The following is a 27,381-nucleotide window of genomic DNA, read 5'->3' as shown; positions in this document are numbered from 1 at the left end:
TTAACTACTTCACTATTAAGAAAGACAAGATCAAAAACATGGGAAGAGCTGGAGTATCCTGTAGAACAGCAAAATAGGTAGCAATGATGCTGAATTTTAAGGCTTAAAAGGCAGTTTGGACCATTTGCTCCTCACAAAAATTCTGTGAGCTAAGTTCTATTATCATTCTATTTTACAGATGAGGAAACTGAGACTCATAAGTAACTGGCCTAAAGCTGTACAGTGAATATCTGAAGGAGGATTTGAACTCTAGTCTTTCCAACTCCAGGTCTAGCAGTCTATCCACTATGTCAACTGCCTCTATGATACTTTAAGTAGACTAAATCAAAAGTTTACATTTGAAGATAAAGCACAATGGAATGATACAATCCTCTTTTGCATTGAAAAGATCTCATACACACGCACAATTTATGATGATCTTTTATATTTATGCATATACCCAGCTCTCACAGAAGGTCAAAAGCACACTATCCTGTGCATCCCAGAATGTTTTAAAATGAGTAAACTGAGTTATAGGGCTTTGAGTTCATGTCTCAGATACTTTGGGCGCTACTGATATTCTTCCAAGACTTACCCCCTCATGGCTATTCTGTTCACAAAATCTTCCCATTGTGGTTTCCAAACCACCAACTTGTTTCCTGGACTCAAGTATTCATGAATAGGATTCCTTTAAGATTAGCAATCTTAGTTAACAGTGATTATTTCATGGCACCGCCAAGCAACAATTCGACAATTCACATTTTGGGGTGCTTTAAAGGTGGCAGAGTCATCAGTGCAAACATCATTATTATATATGAGCAAACTCAAAAGAAAAAGCCAATATCTGTCCCAGGGTCATCCAGCTGTGACACATTAAGCCAGGATTCTAACCCAAGTCTTTCCTTACTCAACTTCAATATTCTTTTTACTCTCTCACATGGTTACTTCTTGTTTTGTTTTTGGCAGAAATCACGATCCCACAGCTTGGAAGTATCTGAGGCAGATTTGAGGTCCTCCTGACTCCATGATGGGTGTTCAATTTATCTTGCCACCTTGCTGCCCCCAAATTTTCTATTTAATGACCAATACCCTACTGAATTAACGCCTCTAGATAAGTCATATAACGGCCTCAGACAATTCAAAAGTAAATTCAGCTAATTCTTGTTTTGTTATTATGAATAATTATGTTTATTTTTATACAACACTGGTATCAGTGTTTTTCATCAAAACATATTTCCCCATGAAAGAGGAAGACATCCAGATTTCATAATTTTTCCATACCTTAAAAGAAAGCTTAAATTGCCAAATTAACACTCCCTAAAGGAAGCTCTAGTATCTAGAAGTGAAGGCAAATCCTGGGAGGGACAGAACAGTCAATCAATCACCTTAGGGTAAGTCCTAAAAACCACACATTTTCCCAAAGAGAATTTTAATTAGAAACTCTTAAAGCTGAAAAAGCCTTCAAGGCCAGACAAATTAATTTGATAAAAAGATAGCTTGTAGAAATGGGGGGGGGGTTGTACCACAAAATAGCCTGTGTCTAAAGATAACTAGCTGGACATAGAGGTAGAAAAACTTGAATTCAAATCCAGCCTCAAAATACTTACAAGCTGTGTGATCCCAAGTAAATTACTTAGCCTCAGTTTCCTCATCTATATAATGGTGCTAAACCTCCCTCCCAGGCTTGTGATGAGGATCAGAGGGCTTTGCAAACCTTATGCAAATGCTGGATATTTTTCTTATTATTATTATTCCAGAGGCAGTCACACACACACCCCTCACTCTGATCCTCTCTAAAACTCAAAGTACTGAGAAAAAAAGTTTTCTCATTCATAGTCTCATTTTATCTTTTCTATCCTAACTCCCTTATTATTACATTTTTACTGAAAAGGAAATTGATGCACAGAGCCATGGGAGTCTAGTTCAAATTCTGTTGGGTCGTATGTAGTTTAAACAATTCTAGACAAATCTCTTAAGCACCCAATACCTCCATGAAGGTCAATTGCAGAGTAAATATTCCCCACCTCCCTTAACATTCCTTCTGGTTTCCTCACATATTTTGTCATTTCTTGAAGCAAAAGAATTCAGACCAATAGCCTCTTGCTATGAAAAGAAAACATAACTTTTGGGAAATACCCAAGCAGATGCGCAAGAGCTCCCCCAGATCCCCAAGTTGCTCTTTTTGTTTTCTACTCACCAGGTAGACCCCTCCATTGGGGCTCCTAAGTGCCAGCAGAGGTTTAGATTTCTAAATCGCCAGCTTTCCGTTTCGCCGATGTTTCAGCCAAGGAAATGGCCCAACCAGCAAGCTTTCCTGTACAAAAGCATGAATAACATTCACTGAGAAGGGGGCCAGTTAACTTCTGACCCGTACTTCCTCAAAAACTATTAAAAGGATAGTGGTAAATGATGTACAGGAACATTCAAATGTCTCCTGAGATGCTTTCAAACTGCAGTTTTCCTGCAGCTAGAAATGAGATGAATCAGAACTTCGGATATATTCCCCAAAAAATTAACTGGAAGAAAAAAGAAGCTGCTTCCTGAAACAATACTTCAAAATATCTTCGGTGGAGAGCTCTATGAACTGTTTCTTTCCACTGTACATCATTATCTTGACATACAAACACCCTTTGGCTTAAAGCTACCAAAGACAGACATGGTTGTCCTCCCCCTAAATGGCAAAGAGGAGAATGACTGGGTAGCAATCCAATCATCCTTTTCATCTTTGCATATGAATCCAAAATCATTGCTGAAAACTGCCACACCAGAGGCTAGGAATTTCACGGCAGCCAGGCAAATAGCCATCGTGCATCACCCTGCTCCAACTAGCTGGGTCCCACTCAGGTCCCTGGTGAAGGCAGGAGCCCAGTCCCACTTACACGGCGTGAGGCAGGCTGGCTTGAAAATAGAATGCTTATTGCTTCTAACACAGTAAAAGGTCATTTCAAAAAGAAAGCCCATTCCCCAACAGCAAGGCAGAAAATGTCTTTTCTAAAATTCACAATAACTACATTCAATTTATTGACTATTCTCTTTCATTAGCATTCACCCTCCTCCCTCAAATGCCCCAGAGCTAGGGAAAGATACATGAGCTTTGTCAAGCTTCCTATTTCTTTAAGAAAAAAAATTAGTGCTTTCCATGAAGGAAGAAATTAGGGTGTGTGTATGTCCAATAAAATATATGTGCATACACACACACACACACACACACACACACACATCATAATATAGATCTGTTTCTATTTATACATACATATATGACCTAATGGATCTGAGACTTTCCACAAATGCAATTATGTATGGATAGATGGTAAGAGTAAAGGGGGATTTTCAGCTTTTATGAATACCTGTTTGTCTCTATTAAGGTGAGAGTAAGTATAAAGGGGGACAACTAGATGGCGCAGTCATTTTTGTGAGTAAAACTCTGACCCCAGACATGCACTAGCTGTGTGATCCTGGGCAATCATTTAACTGTTTGCCTCAGTTTCCTCATCTGTAAAATGATCTGGAGAAAAAAATGGCAAATCATTCTACATCTTTGTCAAGATAATCCCAAATGGGGTCACAGAGTAGGACATAATTGAAAAATCACTAAACGATAACAATAAAATATAAAGAATAACCTTGGTTTCAATGAAAAGATATAAGAAGATATTTCCCCTCACTTCTTTTCAGGGACTGAAGGGCAAGAGAAGGAGAGGGGACTATAATTGTTGTAGAAGGTCCAGGAGTGTGGAACACTATGCATAAAATCCGATTTTTTAATGTATTAATTGGTTTTGCTGATCTTTTCTTCTCTCTTCTACTTTTTTTATAGGGCAGCTAGATGGCACTGGATTTGGAATCAGCAAGACTCATCTTCCTGAGGTCACTTCTGACCTCAGCCATTTACTATGTGACCCTGAGCAAGTCACTTAATCCTGTTTACCTCAGTTTCCTCTTCTGAAAAATGAGCAAAACATTTGCTAAAAAAAAAAAAAAAATCCCAATGGGAACACAAAGAATTGAACACAACTGAAAATAGTTATGAACTGAACAGCAAAAACCTCTTTTCTTTTTTTCAATTTGAAAATCCTGTCATAAAGGATGATTTCTCTAGAAAGGTAAAGCCAGAGATACAAGAAAAAATCCAGGTTACTTAAAAACAAAATATATCAATAAAAACTTTTAAAAGAAAATTCTATAATAATAAAAATTTTTTTAAACAATTTGCAAACAAAAGTCTAAATGGCGTTGTTTCCTTGAACTCTTAAATATCTTTATTTCTACCCTTGGTTTTCATGAAAGAAAGGAAAAGCAAATCCTTATCAAATATCCCTACCACTTGGGCTTAAGGCTCAAGTTAAGGATATGATAATGAACCAAGAAAGAAAAGGTCCTCCCTGCAGACAACTGAAAAACAGTGAGTCTGCTAACGGGTTCAGCTCACGAAACATCTAAATCCAAGTCCTGCTGCAGAGGATGGCCTTCTCTTGCCAAGACATCAACCTGACCACAAGTTTATGCCTGAGATTTTCACATAATTCTGTTATTTCTGTTGGGATATCCCTCTACCAGTAGCAACCCAGAAAAGCTATAGAGGGGATACAAGAAGCCTTGCACACATGCCCCTTCAATTGACCAGTTCCCCCTTTTTCTAGACAACTTATCAAGGTAATAACTACAAGCAACAACTAGCAAAATAATGATAAATTAACTTTAAGGATTTCTCATAAATCACTTTCTTTGGCTTATGTCCCAAATTCAACTTTCCCCTAAGAAATCAAAATTTGGCTCATTTTTCCCCACAGAGTTCCCCTTGAAACTTCAGTATTAAGGTCATCTTGAGGTCTCTTCAATAAAGAGGTAAGGAAACCTCAATTCCCAAGCAAATACTGAGGTTAACCAAACATTAAATATAAAACAGATTTTATTACATCTAACAGAAGACATGAATTCATCATATTGTTTATGTGAATAAAAAAAGTAATAAATCTAACTTTCTTTATAGGAAAGTGAAAATACTTTGAAAAATTGTTCCATTGTTTCAGTTGCATCTTACTCTTTGGTACCTCATTTTGGTGTTTTCTTGGCAAAGATATTGGAGTAGTTTGCCATTTCCTTTTCCAGCTCATTTTACTTAAGAGGAAACTGAGGCACACAGAGTTAAGTGATTTGTCCAGAGTCACATAGCTAGGAAGTGTTTAAGGCAGGATTAGTACATGGGAAGATAAATCTTCCTGACTCAGGAAGCCAGTATGATCCACATGACTCCCCAAGCAGTCTATGAAGCATATAAAACCTAATGGAGCTCTGGGCTTTCACTCAGGAACTACCCAAGTCACTTTACTAACTCAAGGGATCAGTTTCCTCATCTTTCAAATGAAGGCACTGGAGCAGTTGAATTCTTGAGTTCCATTCAACTTGAAAATTATGTTAAAAAATAATTGATAGTAGAAGGGCATGGAAATTAAACTGAGCTGCCAAGAACCACAGCCAACTGAATGTCAATCAGAAATCAAGGTAAAGCAGTTCTGAAATCATAATGTAAGTCAGAAAGAAAAACTATGTGACTCTGAAAAACTTCAAACATGACACAACTTTTCTGGAATATATGTGTTCTATAAAGCAAAATAAGATCATGGACAGACTACCTACCTTGTCATTCCCCATTACTGAAAATGCTAAAAAATCTACACTTTCCCAGCAGAGAAATCCTGAAGTTCTCAACTTAGCCTAATATTCATTCGCCAAAGCTCTATATATTATCTTCCATGTGAATGAGTTCCTCTGAGGAGCTTCTTCACTGACATAGATTGTTAATTTGAAAACAAAATGGCGCACTGTCATTTGTGCTTACACCCCAGGAACTCTTTAATCCTCCTTCTGAAACAGCCTCCTAGGATGCTGAAATTAAGACCTCACTTAAAATTGAATAATCTGAGGTAAGATCATTGTTGTGCAACCCAAGCAATTGTCAAGGAACCACTTTAAGCGGGAGAAAAAAACCTAGATGTGTGAATATTGATTGGAAATGATGGGGAGGAGGAGAAATGTCAAAAATTTAACAAGATAAGACCTTAGAAAAATGTTCCCAATCTGTGAATATCTCACATAGAACCACAGATTTAAAGATGACCTGTGAGGTCATCTAATCCAACTTCATTTTATAAATCAACAAACTGAAACTTTAAAGAATTACTGAAACGCAGGTCTTCATCTTCCCGTTGCAACTGTTAACTCTCCTTGAGGGTACTCTGTCTCTTGTGCCAAATAATATTTGTGCAGACTGATTAGTCATCAGACATTTATGAGGCACCAACTATGGTTCAGACACTGTACTAAGCACTTGGCAAAGAAAAAAGTCAAAATATAATCCCTCCTCATTAGCTCCAGCTGACAATCTATTGGGACTGGGACTAAACTAGTATTAGCTAGAATATATAACAGCTAACATTTATGTAGTGACTTAATGATTGCAAACTACTTTATAAAAATTATCTCATTTGATCCTCACAATAAGGAAGGTGATGCTATAATTATGCCTATTTTAAAGAGACAGAGGTCAACTGATTTGCCCAAAGTACCCTAGCAAGCAAATACCCCAGACAGTATTCAAGATCAGGTCTTCCTCACTCCAAGTCAAACACTATAGCTACACCAAGTAGTTGTGTTATGTTTATTAAACATATTAAACATGCAATCCTGGGAATATCTAAGCTGATAAGAGAAGGCTCAGAAGAGTGGTAATCATTATCTTTAAATAGTAGAAAAATTAGACTTATTCTATCTGGTCCCGGTCAGAACTAAAAGTTATGGCCAGAGGTTACAAGAAAGCAAATTTTGGTTCAATAAGACTGCTTCTTAATAAGTTCAAGTCATCCAACAATAGAATTGATTGTATTATGAGAATTAAATCTCCTGACACTAGAAATGTTCAAGCAGAGAGAAATGTTATAACAGGGATTTCTTTGGGAGGTGTCAATTTTGACTAGATGATTACTAAGATCTTGCCCAAGCTTCATATTCACTGATTTTGTAATTCCTCTAGTTCTTGTGATCTATTTTCCTTTTGTATTCCCAAAGCCCTTATTGTCCATAATACTTGTCCTGGCAGATATTGTGGTTGCCTCATTCTGTTTGCTAACTCTTGACGGTGGCTATCTTGTCTCTCCAACTAGACTCACAAATCTCTTTACTCCCCACTGTGCTGAGCATAATGTGCCATAAATAGAGTTTATATGCACCAAGACTTTGGGGACATGCTGTATAACAAATGTTTCATAATAGGTCTAAAGTAGCCTGGTGCTTTGCAAAATGCACTGAACCATGGATCAAATGTTCAACACAAGCATTATTTTTTTCAGCAAATGTCATATGCAAAGGATATAGCTAAGAAAATGAAAAATAGTCCATGACCAAAAGGAGCTTACATTCAACTGTTGGGGATGGGGAGAGATATAATATGGCTAAGTCAATACAAGATCAATCAATCCAAGACCTAGGTTTCAATCTTAGCTCTGACCTTTCCTAATTCTATAACTGTGGGTTGGTAATTTCATCTTTCTTCACCTATTTCCTTATCTCCAAAAAGGGCAAAAAAAAAAAAAAAAACAATCCTGACTTTGCCGACCTTATAAGATGGTTATAAGGAAAGTTATCATTACCAACAATGTAATTTATTATCTATTTAATTTTATATTGTATCATTCCATAAAAGTGAAGCACCTGCATATTGATAATCTAATTTATTTTTCCCAATGTGCTATTCCCATGACATATACAGGGTAAGAAATATTTCCATTCTGCTCATGTGTTAAACTGAGGTAGCAACTTTAAGTTCAAAGTCATACAGAAAATGGTAAAATAAGAGAATTTTAGGCTGGAAGGGGCCTTAGAGATAATCTACATTAGGCTTCTTATTTTACAAATGAGAAAACTGAGGTCCAATGAAGTAGTGAGACTTGTTCAAGCTAGTAAATGGCAGAATCAGGACTCAAAAACTCCAAATCTAGTGTTCTATCACCAAAAAGAAAAAAAAAAATTCTTAATCCTGAGTCCAAAAACTGTTTTAGATTTCTTATTTTAATATTTTATTTTTCCCAATTACATATGAAAACAATTTTTAGCATTTAATTGACAGAATTTTTTAAAAAGATTTTTAGTAATAGTATCTCAATATAATTATTTTCCTTTATAATCCTGTGCATTCGATTTGAAAACATTATTCTGAGAAAGAATCTGCAGGCTTTGACAGACTGCCAAAGGGGAGTTTATAAGATACAAAAAAGTTAAGAAATCCTGTTTCAGATGTTGTCTATGTTCAACCACCTCATTTTACAAAACATAAAACTGGAGCATTCATGACATAAAAGTGACTGTCCAGAGTCATGTAGATAGGAAGTGGTAAAGTATAGATTCAAAACCAGATTTCTTTTTTTTTTTTTTTTAGAGTTATCTTTAGGTTGTTACTTCCTTTTTTTTTTTTTTTTAATTTAATAATAACTTTGTATTGACAGAATCCATGCCAGGGTAATTTTTTACAACATTATCCCTTGCACTCACTTATGTTTCGATTTTTTTCCCCTCCCTCCCTCCACTCACCCCCCCCAAGATGGCAAGCAGTCCTATAAATGCAAAACCAGATTTCTTGAAACCAAATCTGATATTCTTTCCACTCTACTGGTTTCCTCTTTCTTTGAGATCTTAGAGATCATCTGGTACAGAAGTCTTTAACTTGGGTCCATGAACTTTTCTTTTTAAAAAAATATTTTACAGTAATTTCAAAACAAATAGTGTCCTTTGTAATACCCTATTTTATATTATGCATCTAAAATATGATTTTGAGCAAATATAAACATAGTTCCACAAGGGGAAAAGGGACCTTTAATGAAATAAGGACTTCCAAGCATTCCTGATGAAAAGTTCAGAACTACAGAGAAACTTTGATGTTCTAATATAAGCACCAAGAGAAACATAAAAAGGTAAAGATAAATATATAATCCTAAAAAGATTAACAAGAATAAACTGCTTACATTTAAATACAGGAAGATGATACATGCATCCCCTCTGGATTATCTCATTATCAAAGGTTATAGAGGGAGTCTAAGTAGAAGGTTGGGGGATGAATCTATTGTCTTTATTGATCTTAATGGAAGGATGGAAAAAGTGAGGAAAAGTAAAACATTAAGGAGAGGAGGAAAGGAGGTTAGGAAAAATTATCTCACAATCAGAATGTTCAAGTAGAAATCTATACATACAAGGAACATGGAGTGGGAGGGGAAACTAACATTTAAATCTCACTCATCTGAAACAGTCAAAAGAGAGAAGAATAAACATACATAAATTCGGGTGTAGAAATACATTTCACTCAAAACAAATACAAGGAAAAGCTGAGAAGAGAGAAGGGGGAATTAGAGGGAGGGTAGATTAAGAGAAAGCTAAGTCCAAAACAATGAGAATTCTAATAAAAATATTTATAGCTATTTTTACAGTGAAAAAGAATTGAAACCGACAAGGTACCTATCAATTAACTGAATAAGTTGTGTATGGCTGAATAAGTTATGGTATGTGAATATAATGCAATACTATACAGCTATAAGAGATGATGAAAGTGATGGTATCAGAGAAACCTGGAAAAACTTGAGCAAAATGACCAAGTGAAGTGCACTGAACCAGGAGAATCATTTATACAATGATATTATAAACAAATAATGATGGTATTATAAAATAATAATTATGATATTATAGACAAACAACTTTGAAAGATTTAGGAAATCTGATCAACATAATGACCAAACATGATTCCAGCAGTCTCATTATGAAACATGTTTCCTAACTCCTAATAGATAAAGGACTTAAAGAACAGAATGAAAAGTTGTTGTTCTTTCTTTCTTCTTCCTCCTTCTCCTTCTTCTTCTTCTGCCATGGCCAATGTGGAAATTTGTTTTGCTTGACATATATCTTTTTTTCTTTCTTTCTCAATCAAGGGAAGCATGGGAGGATGAGAAGATGATTTTTGATTAAAAAATTAAATTAAAATTTAATTGAAACATTCTAAGAATAACTAGCATATGTATGTATGTATGTATGAATAAAAAATTGTGCTTTTTGCAAAATATTTTACATATTGTTTCATTTATTTCTCTCAACAATGCTTTAAAGTAGGTGCTATTATTATCCCCATTTTATACCTGAGAAACAGGCAAAAAGGGGTTAAATGATTTGCCCAAGATTCATATAAGTGTCTGAGATAGGTTTTGAATTCAGGTCTTCCTGACCCTCAAGTCCAACATTCTATTCACTACATCACTTAGCTGACTAGCACAAGGGGTACAAAGTCTTCACCAGGCTGCTGAAATGAAGAACCCCTTCCCTACACCATAGTGTTTCTATTGGTTGTGGGGGAAGAGGAAAATTATCTGGTTCCTAGGCCAATTTCCTTTCCATTTTTATAATATCTACAATCTATATTTTTTTCAATATCCAACTTTAAGTTCCTTTCTGACCCCCTAAAATAAAACAAAATGCACTATAGACAAAATAAGTATTATCCAATTTCTACCTAAAGTTCTCTTGTTTTTTAAAGTTAAAAGCAATATGAGGCTTTTTGACTCAACCATGTAAATTCTTCTGCTTTTCCTGGCTTGAGGTTTCTTTTGTGAGCTCGGAATTTTCTGCAAATGTTCTCATTAATAAATAATATTCAGCTGAACTACTCTGACATGTTACTCTCCACAGAGAATTGTGCAATTTCCCTATTGACAAATGCAGCACAGAACAGAAAATGGGCTTATGCAGATTCTGAGCATTTTTACTTAGAAAAAGTACTTTCAAATATAATTTTCTATAATTTTTCTCAGGTAATTTACAGGTTAAGATAAAGTCTCTTTCTTCCTTTCCCCACAAAGAAAACGATCCCTTTATTTTAGTCACTTCATGAATATTAGCCTTCAGTATAATATTTTTCTTTAAGAATGATCTTGATGAGTTGTTACCACAAGTTCTGGTTTCCTGAGCCCAACAATAAGAAAAGCCACACTGGGCACCAACTGCCATTGTTCATGTCTTAGGGATAATTCTGAATTTCTGTTTTATGCTCACTCATTGCAATGGTGTCCTTTCGTGGACCCACAAAACCTTATGATACTAATAAAAAGGACAAGTCAACATGAATGAAAGCTAGCATGACAAGGGAAGGACTTAAAAGTCAAAAGACATTAATTTGAAAGTTTCCATGCTATGGGATTCATGGGAACAATCAAGAAAACAAGCATTTTATTAAGAAACTACAATTTGCCAGGTAATTATCAGGTTCTGGGAGTACACATACATACACACAAATAGACAAATGAATGAAACATTACCTATATTCCTTTTTTCGAGGCATTTACTTTTTTTTCCCTGGAGACTAGATCTCCAGATCTTGTCCAGATTGGAAGTCTAATGACCATGAGTGGTCCTGATCCTACTGCTGATTGACAGAACTTTGATCAGTTTCATTTCCATCCCAAACTGAATCCACCCTCCTTAGGTGATGTAGTACCCTCCCACTCAACCCTGATCTCTGGAGTTCTCCATCTGAATGACTCAAAGTTAGGGCAGATACTCCATCAGCTTCAGCCTTATGACAGATCAGAATTCCTCAACTCAAGCAATCTTCCAGCCTCGGTCTCCCCTCGCAGCAGGATTACAAGGAAGCCCCCACACACTTGGCAAGGGTCTTAGATTCCACGGAGGAGATATCACATACATAGATAAATGTACATAGAATAAATAAAGGTCACTTAGAGAACACATTAGCAGCTGGGGGAATCTGAAGATTTATATCATGTAGAAGAACTGAGGAACAAAGTACAATATCTTTTGAAGTATAGGAAGAAGGAGCTTCTCATGTGTGGAGGATAGCCAACACAAAGCCAAAGAGATGGGAGTGGAGAGGGAAAAGGAATTAAGTTCATACATATGCAAGGAAGGGACCTCAGAAAAGGAACCTTATTTAATCCCTCATGAATTATTCTTTTCTGTCTCTGTATCTGTTCACATGGGTTATGAAACATTTTAAATATCAAATAGGAAAATTTATATTTAAACCTAGAGGTAATAGGGAGCCACTGGAGCTTAATGAGTAATAAAGTGGTGTGGTCAGATTTGTCCTTTAGGAAAATAAGTTTGGCAGCTTTGTGAAGAATGGATAAAAGAGGGAAAAATCTGAGGCAGAAAGATCCATTAAGAGTGTACTGCAATAGTCTAGACTGGGGCATCTTAAATTTTTTTCCATTTGCAAACCCTTTTTACCTGAGAAGTTTTTACATGACTCTGAGTATACAGGTATATAAAATAGATATACAAAACAAACTTTCCTGATAATAAGTCATAATTTTGTAACTAAATGTGGGGGTGGTGAAAAATTTGGCAACAGTAGGTTTCTCAATGCTCTACATCCCCCAATATCAAATATTCTGCCAAGATTTAATTCTTTATGTAAAAATAAACAAGCACATTCATCTCATTATTATATAAATTTGCTTTCATCTTTAAAAATGGTAAAATTGGGGACAGCTAGATGGTGCAGATTGTAGAACACCAGCCCTGAAGTCAGGAGGACCTGAATTCAAATCTGATTTCAGGCACTTAACTCCAACTACCTCAGCAAAAAAAAAAAAAAAAGTAAAATTATATGTGTGCCAAGAAATTGTCTTAAAATTAACTTCTTTATGATTGGAAAAAGTTTAAGAAGCCCTGATCTGGACAATAAGCAAGGAAGGCCTGAACAGAATGGGTAGTGATGTGAGCTGAGAAAAGAGAACTTATGTGAAAGATGATATAGAGGGTGAAAAGATAATTTTGCCATCTGAGTGAATATATATATGTAGCATAAGAAATGTAAGCTATTTATTATTAATAAATAATCAGGGATAAGAAAGAGAATGTCATGCTGACCCTATTACAAATATAAAACTTTTAGATACCCTCTTCTGGGTGCTATTTTAATTTGCTTCTTCGTTAACAGGATGATCAACATGTGCTATGGAAAGTATCTTGGTTTCAGAACAACCTGGAAAGACTTATATGAACTGATGCAAAGTGAAGTGAGCAGAATCAGGAGATCACCGTTCACAGTAACAGCAATATAGTAAGGATGAATCAACTGTGAAAAAAGTTAGCTATTCTGATTAAAACAATGATCCGACATTCCAAAAAACCCATAATGAAAAATGCTTTCCACCTCCAGAAAGAGAACTGATAATCTCTAAATGTAAACAGAAGCATACTTTTTTCTTTTTTACTTCTTTTATATTTATTGTTTTATGTTGCTTGGGTTTTCTTTTGGAACATGTGAAAATATGTTTTGCATGATTTCACATGCAGAATCAAAATCAAATTGCTTACTTTTTCAAGGAGAGAGAAAGGGTAAGAGAGAATGAAAGAATTTGGAATTCAAAAATCTTTTAAATAATTGTTTTAAAATTTACATATAATTGGGAGTTGTGTCAATCAGAATTGATTGTGGTATAATATTGTTGTAGAGCCTACCATTTATAAAGAAGGCCAAATTAGGCTTGGGAACTTATAGCTAAGGAGAATAATTTAAAAGCTGAGGCACCATTCAGTCTATACTGGATTATTTCTTAATAGTAAAATATAATATTTATATTTATATATATATACATATATCTGTTATAACTTGTTTCTAAATTTATAGCCTCATTTTCCATGTAAAGACATATCTTTGCTCCAAAGATGGTTCAAAAATATTAAAGGAAAAAGAGACTGTTGATAATTTATCAGACCTTTCATTAAAGTATCAGAAGAAAAAGATGGAGGGAAATTAATTAAGCATCATTTAGATTCAAGCTTTCTAGAAGACTCAAGGACTAGGAAGGTCAGAAGGTGTGTGGTGTCTTAAGTTAGGATTTAGCATAATCAATAAAGCATACAAAATAGTAAAAGATGAGAGAGAGAGAGAGAGAGAGAGAGAGAGAAAGAGAGAGAGAGAGAGAGAGAGAGAGAGAGAGAGAGAGAGAGAGAGAGAGAGAGAGAGAGAAAACGAAAGAGCACGAGGGCATGCTTGGGGGTTGAATGCAAAGGCCTTTGCCTGAATCAGTAGCAAGAAAGAGTTAATTAATCCTTCAAGAACAGGCATAGTAAGTAGGACCTCAGAGCCAAGCCTGTTTTCTTCACATACTTTTACATTTGATTCTTATAGTCTATAATAGAATATATCCACAACTTGGATAACATTTATAAATCATAACATGATTCAGATGTTGGACAATTACTCAAGCAAGCATTTGGGATTCCAGACGATATGTCAGCCCTCTATTCCCCAACAAATCTGAGCATGAAAAGAATCACACTCAAAAACTAAAGCTATTTATATTTTTCAACTGATACTCATTCTTTGTTTTGTTTTTTAAGTGGGGGGAGAGGAAAAGATGGGGAGGAAAACAGACCTGCCAAAATGGGCTATAGGGACATTTTTGTTTACATGTAGTCCCGCACCTGTGAAACCCTCCTTTCCAGCACAGCTCTACTGAGAACACAGCTGTATCCCTACCCCCTTCTGGGCAAGGTCATTTTGCACAACCTGAAGAACACCCATTTAGCTGAGAGCCAAGATTTCTGGCAAAATCCAGTATTCTCAGAGCTCCCAAGTGAGTGTTTTCTTGGTAAAGTCCCCCGTTTCCTGGGAGATAGAAATAATGATGATAACAACTCCTAAAAAATTTAGACTCCATCCAGAGAGTCCAAAGCACTTGCACAGTCACACAGATGGGACTATATCATGAAACCCCACAACACCTTAGTAGGGCTAGTAGATATTTATTATAGTTATGTTAGGAAAATGGGCAGCTAGATGGTATGGTGGATAGAATCCTGGGCATAGTCAGGAAAACTCATCTTCCTGAATTCAAATCTGGCCTCAGACACTTACTAGCTATGTGACTTTGAGCAAGCAGCTTAATACTGTCTACCTCAGTTTTTTAATCTGTAAAATAAACTGGAAAAGGAAATGTCCAGCTACTACGGTATATCTGTCACGGAAATCCCAAATAGGGTCATGAAGAGTCAGACATGACTAAAATGAGTCAATACAAAATATTAGGGGTGCTAACGACCAAGGAAAGAGGGGGAAAAAATCTTCCAGATGTGTTTAAAAATATTAAATTGCCAAAACTTTCATTAGCCTACAAATAACTTAAGTGAAACTATTCTTTGTGATTAAAATATATTAATTTTCCATCATCACTTGACTAATTCCTTCCCATTCATCAGATCAAAGTCCCCAAAACTATGGATTAAGATCACATAATTGAATGTGAGAGATGTGAAAAATTTAGCAATGGTAAAAAAGTAAAATTTTTTCTTAATGCTCTACATCCTGCAGTATCAAATATTCTGCCAAAATTTACTTCTTACAAGCACATCCATTTTATTGGTATGCAAATTTGCTTTCATCTTAAATAAAAGGTAGAATTATATAAGCAAGTCACTTAACTCTATTTGCCTCAGTTTCCACATTTGTAAAATGAGAGAAATGGCCAGTACCTTTTTCAGGGAAATCCCAAATAGGGTCACAAAGAATAAACAACAAACAACAGAACAGGTGACACTCATGATTCTTTCCCTTATCCTGTATACCAGACATGGGGAATGTCTGGCCCACAGGCCATATAAAGCCCTCCAAATCATTTCCTAAGGCAACCACAGGTGATGATGAGCTGAAAGCTTCCGGTGCTTGAGTTCTTTAAGATGATAATTTGGTATGGCCCTTGGATGATATCATAAATATCCAAATGACCCTTGGCAGAAAAAAAATTCTCCATTCCTACTATATAGCAAGTCAAATCAACAACATTTATCAAGCACCTATTAAGTCCTAGGCACTGAACTGCTCTACATGCCTTCCCTCCATGGACCTGGTGGAGCAAGCATTTTGTTTGGCACATTTTTGATGGACCCATCACTTGTCCACCTGTGTCCTGTCTGATTTATGTCTTAACTCTCTGATTTGACTGCAAACTAAAACAAGAAAAGGACTTTTAAAAAAAAGCTTTTAATTTCTCCATTGCCTAGGGATAACATTTAGTATTTTTATTGTGTAAGCAAATAACAGTAGTTGTAATCAGATTTGAAGTGAGAAGACCTGGTTCTAATTCTTTATTTACTCCATGCATACCTTTGTTTAACTATCTAGGTGACTCAGTTGAGCCTCAGTTTCCTTATGGCTTCCTTAGATAGCTAGGTATCATAGTAAATAGCAGGCTAGGCCTGGAGTTAGAAAGACCTCAAATCTAGCCTCAGACACTTACTAACTGCACAACCCTGAGCAAGTCATTTAACAACCCTGTAAAATAACAATTATTGTTGTTATCCCCTTTTTACAGATCAGGAAACTGAAATTTATAGAGATTAAGTGGCTTGTTCACTGACACTGAACTAGTGTCACAGTTTAAATTTGAACCATATCTTCTAACCCCATTCTAATATTCTTTCCACTATCTTATGCCAGAGGCACAAAATTATGCACACAGTAGGTACTTAAGAAATATTTGCAAAATTTAATTGAGTTAGCACACACCCACTGCCAAGAAGCAGGTAGAAAGTGGTGGGGGTAAAAAACTAGCCATCAGTGAACTTAGAGTTAGTCATAACATTAAACTCTATAAGAAAAAAGTAATTGGTTGTCATTAAAGAAGCAACTTTCAAGGGAGCTGATCAAGCATTGATCCCAACATTCTCCAGTAAAAGCAGCACACAAATGGGAAAATGCTCTGATGATGACCCTGCAAAACCCATTAAGCAGGAACCAGAGAAGATGAATTGAAATGCTTAAAGAAGTATTTCTTGGCAGGGCTGAAGGCAGAAGAAAAAGAAAATTGAATCAGAAATGGAAAACTCCCAAGTGACATAAACCATCTCACGCATATATAAAATGCACAGGGAATGACAATTTAAAGAGGCATGAAAAATGTAGAGAAATTAATCAAATAATAATGAAGATTTTTTTTTAATCTATTAGATAAGCTACTCTCCCTCCTCCTCCACCTTCATAAGTCATTTAGGGAGCCACTCTATGTATGGTCCAAAGGTTTGAGGCAAAAATGATTCTGGCAATGCATTTTTCACCTACTGTATTAGCCCCTGCCAAAGAGAGGTTGTGGTAGCTCTCTTCAACCACTAGGGATCTGCCAACATACATATGATAGCCTGTGGGATGAGTGAGGAGATGGCTATGTGTTCAAGGAGGGACCAGGAAGAAAAAAAGAAAAAGAAAAAAACCTCATTAAACTGTTCCTTGAAAGAGAGACAAAAGGGGAAAGCCATCATCTTCTTAATAGATTAAAATGTCCCTACTATCATAGTCATCAGCTCTGTGTGGATTTCCCAAGATTCCATTTCCATTGGGAAAATCTAAAGGAGAACAATGGCCATTTAAGAAAAACTGCTCTCCCTCTTTTAATTTTGTAGTTTCCAGCTTTCTGCATGATGGCAAAAAATCCAATGGAAAATTGCCCTATATCGTTTCAAAGACAATAATGACTCTTCATCTAAAAGAGCACTCCTTAAGACATGTTGCAAATCCGATGTGGCAATAAGGCTTAGTGGTTTAAAATTGCCATTCCAATACCGGCACAAAGAAATTGGATGAAGGCTAACTAGAACTGATAAATGGAACAGCCCTGAGTAATCTCTGAATCCCTTATTAGCCACAGAAGTTTCATCAGAAGAGACAAACAAAACTATGCAATCTTTTGTTTAGACAGTGCACCTACAAGTCTGGTTCAATAAAATACCTACTAATAGCCATACCCATAAAAAATGCATATGTGTAATGCTTTAAGGGCTGCTCTAATAGGAAAGAGATTAATAGCCACCAAGTAAAAACTTGTTTTGTGTTTCTTATAATAAGAGCAAAAATGACATTTTAGTTCGTTGCTATTTAAAGATCGAAGTAGGAAACAGAAAGATCAATTGCCTTACTTTCCAATTCAAAAATCTTCATATTTCCTACTTCATAGGATAGAGAGAAATATATACAGTATAAGCCTGTAGTACTTAGTGATCCCTCACATAGAAATTATCTGAGTGAAGCAAGGTAAGTCATTTACTCTCTATGTCTGTGTGTATTGATATACAGTTGCCAAAAACATTGATCTTCTCAAGTCATTTCAACAAAGGTTTCCTAATCTTTCATATCCAATCTCACAAGGGATCCCTGTCTCCTTGACTCTCAAACCCCTCCATTATTTGATCTTACTCTAGCCCTCTATTAATCTTCCATTGTTTCCTTCAAATAGACACCTCCATGCCTTTACTCACACTTCTTTCCCATGTCTGGAATGCCCTTCCATACCCATAAGCTTATTTAAATGTGACTCACCCTTCAGGGTCCAGCTTATACTCTTATCTCCTCCACAAAACCTCAGAGACTACTCCAGACCACAATGATTATTTCCTTCTCTGAACTTCAACAACACCAATATTAAGTATCGCAATTATTTTATTATTTAATTCTCAATTATTCTCTTATTGCTTGACTCAAAAAATAATGGCCTGGATTTTGTATTAATCCTCCTAGAGTGTAAGTTCCTTGACCGTAAGGACCATGTCTCCTTCTTTGAATGCCCAGGGCCAATCGCAAAACTGTGTAGGAATTAGGGAAATCAACATATATTTATTAATCAAGGGAATGCTGGAGAGTACAACAGAATTTTAGAGTTGTTAGCCTGGAGTTAGTCTAAGTCAACCCATACAAGAAAGAGAATCCCCATAACAATATATATGTACCTAACAAGTGATCATGTAGCTTCTGCCTAAAGACTTCTAATTATTACAGTGAACCAACCACTAACAGACACCTCTAATTGTTAGAAGGTTTTTTCTTGACATCTGAGCTGGATTTTCCGCTTTATAAACCCATCTCCCACCAGTCCCCTACAATTCTCCTGATTTTGTTGCATGGGGCCAAACAGAGCAAACCTAGACATATACACATACCCTCTTCCACAAAACAACTTTACAAATACTTGAACATACCTTACTGTGTTGCCCTGAGTCTTCTCTTCTCCAGAGAAGACCCTTCTTCCCTTCCTTCATCAGATTCTCCTGGGACATGAACTCAATGCCAGGTATCCTCTTGGTTGTCCTGCTCTGAATGTTCCCTAGTTTATCCATCATCTCCCAAGTAGGGGACTCAGCACTGAACATAACCCTTCAGATGGGACCTGATCTGGGAAGAATACATTGCATTGATTGCTTCCTTATTCCTGGAAGCTACATCCCTCCTACTGCAGCTCTAGCTCTTTTCTGACTTCCCCATCATTCTACTGACTTACACTGAGCTTGCAACCTACTAAAACTCCCTCAAATCTTTTCCAGACAAACTGCTCTCTAATGACGTCTCCTCCCTGTTATAATTGGGGAGCAGACTGTCTTCATCCAACTGTAACACTTTAGACATTTTTGGGTTTTTTTTTTTTTAATCAGACCTCTTTTTACAGACACAGATCAATACTTGCTCCGCAATTAAGAGAATTGTCTGGGGCACTGAAAGGTTCAGAATAGCTAGCATTTATATAGCACTAAGACTCATAAAGCACTTTTACAAATATTATCTCATTTGATCCTCACATCAATCCTGGGAAATGTGTTATTATTGTCCCTATTTTATAGATAAGGAAACTGAGTCAGGTAGAGGTTAATTGACTTGCCCAGAATTACACAGAAAATATGTATCTAAGACCAGCTTTGAATTTCCTGACTCCATCCACTGCATCATCTAGCTTCCTCCAGGCAGGTCTTGAAAAATAGTAAGCCCTAAATAAGTGTTTGTGGACTAAATGGCTGACTCTCATTGGAAGCAAGCGGCATATTTCTAGTTGCTCATGATAGCTGTTATCTACCAGCCCCCACATCATCTTTTCCAAGTTTAGTCCCATTCAGAAGAGCCTTTCTCTCCTTCCAATTCCTTCCCTTTAAACCAGAAGAGTTTTTAATATGTTAATACTCCCTTAACCACTCTGGGCTACCAGTTCTTCAATTTCTCCCAGGATCACAACTAGTCATATGAGATACTAGACCCCAGGTTCTCCTGACTCTGAGATCAGTTCTCCCTGTTCATTAAACATGGTGTCTCCATCCATTTATCCTTATTAAATTTCAACTAGTTAGAAAATTTATCCCAATGCTCTAATCTATCAAGATGTTCTTGGATACCAACTCCTGTCTAGCACTGAATCAACTATCCTTCCCAACCATACCTTCCCAATCAGCCACACCTTCCTAAAATGGGACACAAGAAAAATGGTATCATAGCCTAGATATTTTCTGAGCAGGATACAAGGTACAATACATCCCTCATTCATTCTCGATATTAAAAAAGATATGGATGTGTGGTTTCATTTATATAACTCTTCTTATAGAAATTCCTTCCATTAATGAAGATCAACAATTTATTTGTAATTAGAATCTCAGGGAAGAAACTGTGCTACATAAACTTTCAAAAATATTCATGTTGGAGTAACTAGTGGGTGCAGTGTCAGGAGGACCTGAGTTCAAATAAGATCTCAGACACTTAATACCATCTAGTTGTGTGACCCTGGGCAAGTCACAAAAAGAAAAAAAAATATTCATGTTACTATATTTCAATATAATTGGTTTTCTTTGTAAGCCCATGCATTTTAGTGATATTGCCAGAATGTATAAAATGCAGTAGTTGACATCAAGTCTTCCTGACTCTTAGTCTAGTCCTCTATTCACTATTATATTCCCTGTATATTCTATTCATTCTGTGCAATTAAACAAAGAATTTATTAAGTGTCTACCATGGACAAGGCATTATGTTGGCCATAAAGCAATTTGCTTTTGGGTATGCTAGATCACATTGATAACTATAATTAAAACTATAACAATAATCTATAACTTTCCCCTAAAATCCTATACAAATTCATGGATATACAGTTCAATGGAGTATCATATGTCTCCTTGTGATATCTAGAAGGTGTCTTGAACTATTTATTTAAATTTTTATTTCACTTTTCACATATTTGTATCTTGCCTCACCATCTAAACTATGAACAATTTAAGGGAAAAACTTCCTCCTTCTTAAAAATTACCCCCAAAATATCTTGGGCATCAGAAACACTTTATAAGTATCTATTGATATAGCAAGTGGTTTATATTATAGAGCATCTCTATACCATATAATCTTTCTTCATTAATATCACCTAATGTTATGTCTCAGAACTGCAATCCCAGAGAACAGAAAAAAGAAATGGCATTACAATTAGCAAAAATAGACTAATGATAGCATTAGCAATGAGAGGCAGTGTATCATAGGGGATAAAAGATCAGTCTCACAGTAAAGAAGATTTATAATCAAGTGCAGCTTCTAACTGATAGAAGTGGTCCATGGATAATTCACTGAATATCTTAGTGAATCTAGGTAACTTTCTAATACTATATAATCACAAATGAGTTGCTAATCTGCATGGGTAAAGGGAATTCCCAGACCATAAGTTTCCAACAAAGAGGACATCACAGATCCAGATGAAAAAAGAGAAATCCCTCAAAATGAATGACAATAATGACAAGAATCACAATCCAGTATAGCCAGTATAGTATACACAACTCTTTCAAATTGGCCTATATTCCTTTAAGCCTTCTTTAAAAACCCCTGAGAGAAGAAGCTTCATTTTAATTGTCCCCAATTTTCCAAAAAGTTTTGGATCCCCCATCACTAGAAAGAAAATAACTGGAACAGTTCTGGAGGAACACAAGTCTCACACTACAAGTTCTAAATCATCAAGAATTACTTGAGACCAACTTCACAAAAATGGCATAATTAAGTCCTGGAAGGAAAGGTCTTATTTTTTAGCAGAGAAAGTAATGCTTAACATGGTAATGGCCTAATAAAGCAAACAAGGGAAAAAAAGTTTGGAAATGGGTGAGAAACACACGTGCGTACACACACACACACACACACACACACAAAACCATGAGCACTTAATAGTGCAGATGTTTGAAGAATACAATTTGTAGAAAATTATTATTAAAGAAAAAGTACAGCTGTTACATAGTCATCACAAGCCAAACCACAGAAATGGCAGACTTGTCCCCAGAGTTTGTAAGAACCTAGAAATAACCTTCAAGTACAATCAATCTATCTTTGCTTCAGATGTGAAGAAGGAGAAGGATGAGGAGATATGATATTGATTATGATGATGATGAACAAGAACAGGAAGAACAGGAAAAACTAGAAGAAGGAGAATGAGAAAGAGGGAGAGGAGGAGGAAGAAGAGGAGGAAAAGGAAGAGGAGAAAAAGAAGGAAGAAGAAAGAAGAAGGAAAAAGGAGGAAAACTTGCATTTAAGTAGCTATTTAAGATTTGCAAAGTGCTGTACAAATTATTTCATTTTATCTTCACAACCCTAGTAGCTAGATGTCTTTAATATTGTTGGTGGTGGACATCTTCACAGAAGCTTGGCATGTATTTTTCTATCTTTAAATCCATCTATTTGGTAATCTTATATCTTGTCTCCCAAAATTTGCTCCATTCTCTCAGTTGTTCACAACCTTCCCCAATTTTTATTCTTCAGGATACTTTTTAATACAGCATGTCCTCCTTCACTGAACCCTTAATAAAAATGGTGAATCAAAGGAGGTGCAGCACTAATCCCAGAGGCCCAGAAAACTCCCTACTCCTTGATGCTTTGCCAACATTATTTTGTTCATTTTCTAAGCAATAAAGAGGCTACTAAAAAAAATCTTTTTTTTTCTGATTATAACTAATATGAAGCAAGGAAATGGCAGCCACGCCAACAATGTAAATCGGGAAAGTATCAGAGTAATTGACTTTAATTAATAATAAGCTAATGTTTATTAAGCACCTATAATGTGCTAGGGGCATAAGTGTTGGAGAAACAAAGAAAAGTTTTTAAAAAATGGTTTCTCCTCTCAAGGAACTCATAGTTTAAAGTGAAGGAGATAACAAGTAAAACAAAATAATGTTGGAGATAAGGGGACTACAATCTAAGAGGAAAGATATCAAGATTAAAGACTGGGAAAGGCGTGTTGCAGAAGGTGAGACTTTTTCTGACTGGATGGAAACTACAGAAGCCAGGAAAAAGAGATAAAGAAGGAAACACTGCAGGAATAGGAGACTGCAAACTTGAAGTTAGAAAATAGTGTTGTATTTGAGGAACTACAAAGATACCAGTACTACCAGATTATAGAATGCAAGGGTGGGAAATGGGAGGGGAGAAATGGGAGTAAGGTCTAATAAGACTGAAAATGCAGGAAGAAACCAGGTCATAAAAGGTTTTAGAAGTCAAACTGAAGATTTTATATTTGATCCTGGAAGTATTAGAGACCCACTGGAATTTACTGAATAAGGTAGTAGTTATCTGACCTGAATTTTAGTAAAATCAATAGAGTGAAGAATGGATTGGAGTGAGAAGACATTTGAAACAAAAACTGTGATATTCTAGGTAAAATGTAAAATGGGAATAATAACACCACCACCACCTAACTCCCAGCTTGTAAAAATCAAATGGACAATCACTTCAAAATGCCTGGCACATAGTAAGTGCTATATAAATGTAGGCTATTATTATTATTAGACAATGAGGGCCAGTACCAAAGGTCTGCACTGTCAGAGTAGACAAGGGAATATATATGAGAGATTTTATGAAAGTTAAAAAACAATAGGATTTGCCAACTGATGGGATGTGATAGGTGAGAGAGAGTAAGGAGTTGAGGACGTCTCAATTTTGAGCTTGGGTGACTGGGATGGGAAAGAAGTCAGGAAGATGGAGGAGTTTGGAGGAAAAGACAATGAGTTCATTTTGGGACATATTGAGTTTAAAATGTCTATAGGACATCTATTTGAGATGTGAGACTAGAGCTCAGGACAGAGTTTAGGGCTACACAAAATCAATGTGAAAAATCACCATGATAGCTGATGATATCACCAATAATATATTACATAATATAGAGGCAGCATAGAAGCAGGCCCAGGACAGAGCCTTGAGAGAATATAGATAGTTAGCAGGTGTGAACTGGATGAAGCTCCTGTAAAAGAGACAGACAGGTAGGAGGAGAAACAGGTGAGAACAATCTCACAAAAATCTACAGTGAAGAGTATCAATGAGAAGATGATCAACAGTTTCAGTCTGCAGAGTGGTCAAGAACAAGGATTGAGAAAAGGCTTGGTAGAAGACTTAATAAGAGATCATTGGTAACTATGCAGTTTCAGCTGAATGGTGAGATCAGAAGCTGGATTACAAAAAGTTAAGAAGAGAAAGAGAGGAAAGAAAACGGAGACCTCAGTTGTAGATGTTTTTTTCCTAGGGGGGTTCACACAAAAATTATAAGATGATAATTAGCAGGGATAAATAGATCAAGTGAGAATAGGGGGTTTTCTTCCAATTTGTATGAAAAACATTTATAAAACATAATTTGTTCAGTAATTCCAGAGATGATTTTTTAAAATATCCAGGAAGACTTGTATAAAGAAATTCATACAATTTACCCAATAAATTCATACAACTTTATAATCTCTTAAACTCATCGTTGCAATGACTATTACTGTTCCAGAGAAGTGATGAAAAAATACTACCCATCTCCTTAGAGGAAGAAGATGGACTCAATATGCAAAATAAGACCTACATTTTGGGACATGGCCAATGAAGGAATTTGTTTTGCTTGACTATGACTATTTGTAACAAAGATTTTTTTCTTTTTCTTTTCCAGTTAGGGAGGGGAAAAGCAAAAGGAGAGAAAATGCATACTTGTTAACTGGGGAAGGATTTGCAAGGGTTTTTTCTCCAAAAGATCACACAGAGCAGCAACCCAATCATGTACCATGGACAAAGTGTCCATGACTGAAGTGCTGCAGACCATCAGTAGGAACAACTTTCCCTTAGGAACTGAAGATCTCAAATTTGCAACAATCAGGTTGCCCCCAGCAGTGTCTGTTATTACTAAAGATAGAAGTATCACTACTACCATACCACTGAGTAATGTGGAACCTTGTGAGAATACTTGGCTCAGCCCAATGAAGGTCCAAGAAAAAGACCAGCTGGGAATGAAGGATAAACCATACTGAGACTACAAAATGGAGTCATGACCTAGAATATTCTAAATTCATCAAGGAAACTAGTTCCATATATTAATACTCTGATTGAAATCATTCTGCAATGGATAGCAAATCCCACTACTTCCTTTGACTCCCAATTTCAGTAATCCTAAAAGAAAAATAAGAGTAAACTACCCCTTCTTTAATTCTTTCTATACACTCCATCATGTCACATCTACTTCAAATCTACTCTACCCATGTCTCACTTGAATTCTACCCACTTTTGTGCCCTCTGAGATTCCTCCTTCACAACTAACAAATGTCTTTTCATTTTAGATCTCTTATTCAATTTTTACACATTTGTGCCAGATATTGCAGGGAGGGATACAAAAAGAAGCAAGACAGTTCCTGCCCTCCAGGAACTTACCATCTAATGGGGAGGAACTTGCATACATCTTTCTTTCATAGTCCTTTGGAATTAAAGCACTCCCAGAGACCCAAATCCCCTGGATCAAACTACATGTCCTGGCCATCCTTTCACTAGTTGTTGAAGAAGAATTGGAAGACTTTTTTTTTTCACTGTCACTATAGATTCTATATCACTATTTATTACTCAAGCAACTTCTCTTTGATGTTCAATCTATTCAAATTTATGACTAAATCCAAATCCTGGTGACTCTTTATCTATTGGTTCCCCAGGCTATTTTCCTTCATTTCTCAATGAGTTTAGAAGCTAGTTCTTTGTCTCTTTCTATAATCCAATGTTTGCCTTTATGTCAGAGGATTTGAACATACATGTTGATGTTTTCTCAAATGTAGTAACCTCCCCATTTCTCAAGTTACTCAATTCCCATTACCTACTCCTCCATTCTACCTTAGCTCTATAAAGTAGCATACATTTGATCTTGCTATCAGCTATAAGTGTTCTGCCTTCTTAATCAGAACAATGAAATTCTTTTATCATTCTGGTCTTCTTGTTATTAATCATAGTGATGAACTTGCTATTCCCCCTGGCATTTCATGCATCTGTAATGTTGTTCCCTGTTTGGAATGCTCTCTCTCTCCCATCTGCATCATTTGTAAGTCATGATTTCCTTCAAAACTCAGCCTAAAAACCACCTTCTCACATGAGGTCTTTCCTTATATAACCAGCTTCTGATAGCCTCCCTTCCCAACTGTTTTTTATAACTTACAAGTGCCCATCTATCTGCATGGTTTATCCCACCTACCACGTGGCCCTTCATCCCCTCATGTAGAGGGGTAGAAACTATTGTGTTTTTGTCTTTGTACACATAGTGCCTGGTACATGTTCTTCTTATTGTTCAATTTGTTCAACTCTCTATGATCCCACTTGGAGTTTTCTTGGCAAAAACTCAGTAGTTTGTCATTTCCTTCTTCAGCTCATTTTATAGATGAAGAAACGGAGGCAAACAGAATTAAATGACCTTCTCAGGGCCACACAACTGGCAAATGTCTGAGCCCAGACCTTGAACTCAGAAAGATAAGTCTATCCATTGAGCCCCCTAACCTGCCACATAGGAGACACTTAGTCAATGCTTGTTGGCTGATTGATTTAAAATTCCATTATCTTGGCATGGTCTGAAGAGTAGAGAAGAAAAAATTAATGTAATCATGGGACCACTTAAGTAACCAGTGAAAAATCATTAAGAATTAAAGAAGTATCAAAAGACTGGAGAAGGGCCACTATTATCCTGATTTTCAAAGACAAGAAAAAGCTAGAAACTGGAAACTATAAAACTTTAAGATGCTCAATAATAGTCTTGGCCACATTATTAAATAGATATTTTGTGAGTGCTTAGAAAAGACAGAAGTAGTCAATAATAGTCAATATAGGTTCATTAATGGCAAGTCATTGAAAACCAACTTAATTTCTTTTCTTTTTTTAATGGGATTATGAGACTAGTAGATCAAGGGAATCCCCATAGAGTCCATATTGATCTTAAGAAGGCATATAAGTTTTCTTAAGAGGAGAAGGAAGCAGGAACAATAGCAGAAGAACAAAGAAGTAGGAGGAGAAAAAAAAAAGGAAAATAAGTTTGTTAATAAGCATTTATTAAGTACTTTTACATGTTGTCTTCTTCATTAGATTGCAAACTCCTTGAAAATGTTTATTAAATTGAAGCTGAATTTTAACTACAAGTCAGATACTGTGCTTAAGTGCTAGAAGTGGGAGGTAGAACAGAAAGGGGAGGATTAAGAGAAAGAAAGAGAACAGCATTAGGAAGAACTCTTTCTAAAACTTGGCATTTCATCTGCCATCTCCCTTCCATGCCTTAAATGGATTCCTTCCTCACCTCTACCTGAAAGAATCCTCTTAGC

At 36.1% G+C, this 27,381-nt stretch overlaps 1 long non-coding RNA gene across 1 annotated transcript in view; it reads right to left on the bottom strand.

Annotated features, from left to right (window-relative positions):
* Window positions 1–27,381, bottom strand: part of LOC127548292 (uncharacterized) — a 287,693-nt gene that overhangs the window by 29,803 nt on the left and 230,509 nt on the right. Inside the window, exon 4 of the long non-coding RNA XR_007950346.1 lies at window positions 2,177–2,293. This is a non-coding gene — a long non-coding RNA (uncharacterized LOC127548292). The remainder of the gene's footprint in view (window positions 1–2,176; window positions 2,294–27,381) is intronic.

The sequence above is a fragment of the Antechinus flavipes genome, chromosome 2 (assembly GCF_016432865.1).
Source record: "Antechinus flavipes isolate AdamAnt ecotype Samford, QLD, Australia chromosome 2, AdamAnt_v2, whole genome shotgun sequence".
Taxonomy (NCBI): domain Eukaryota; kingdom Metazoa; phylum Chordata; class Mammalia; order Dasyuromorphia; family Dasyuridae; genus Antechinus; species Antechinus flavipes.
Note: the sequence above shows the minus strand (reverse complement) of the source record. Positions and strands in the feature narration are given on the sequence as shown.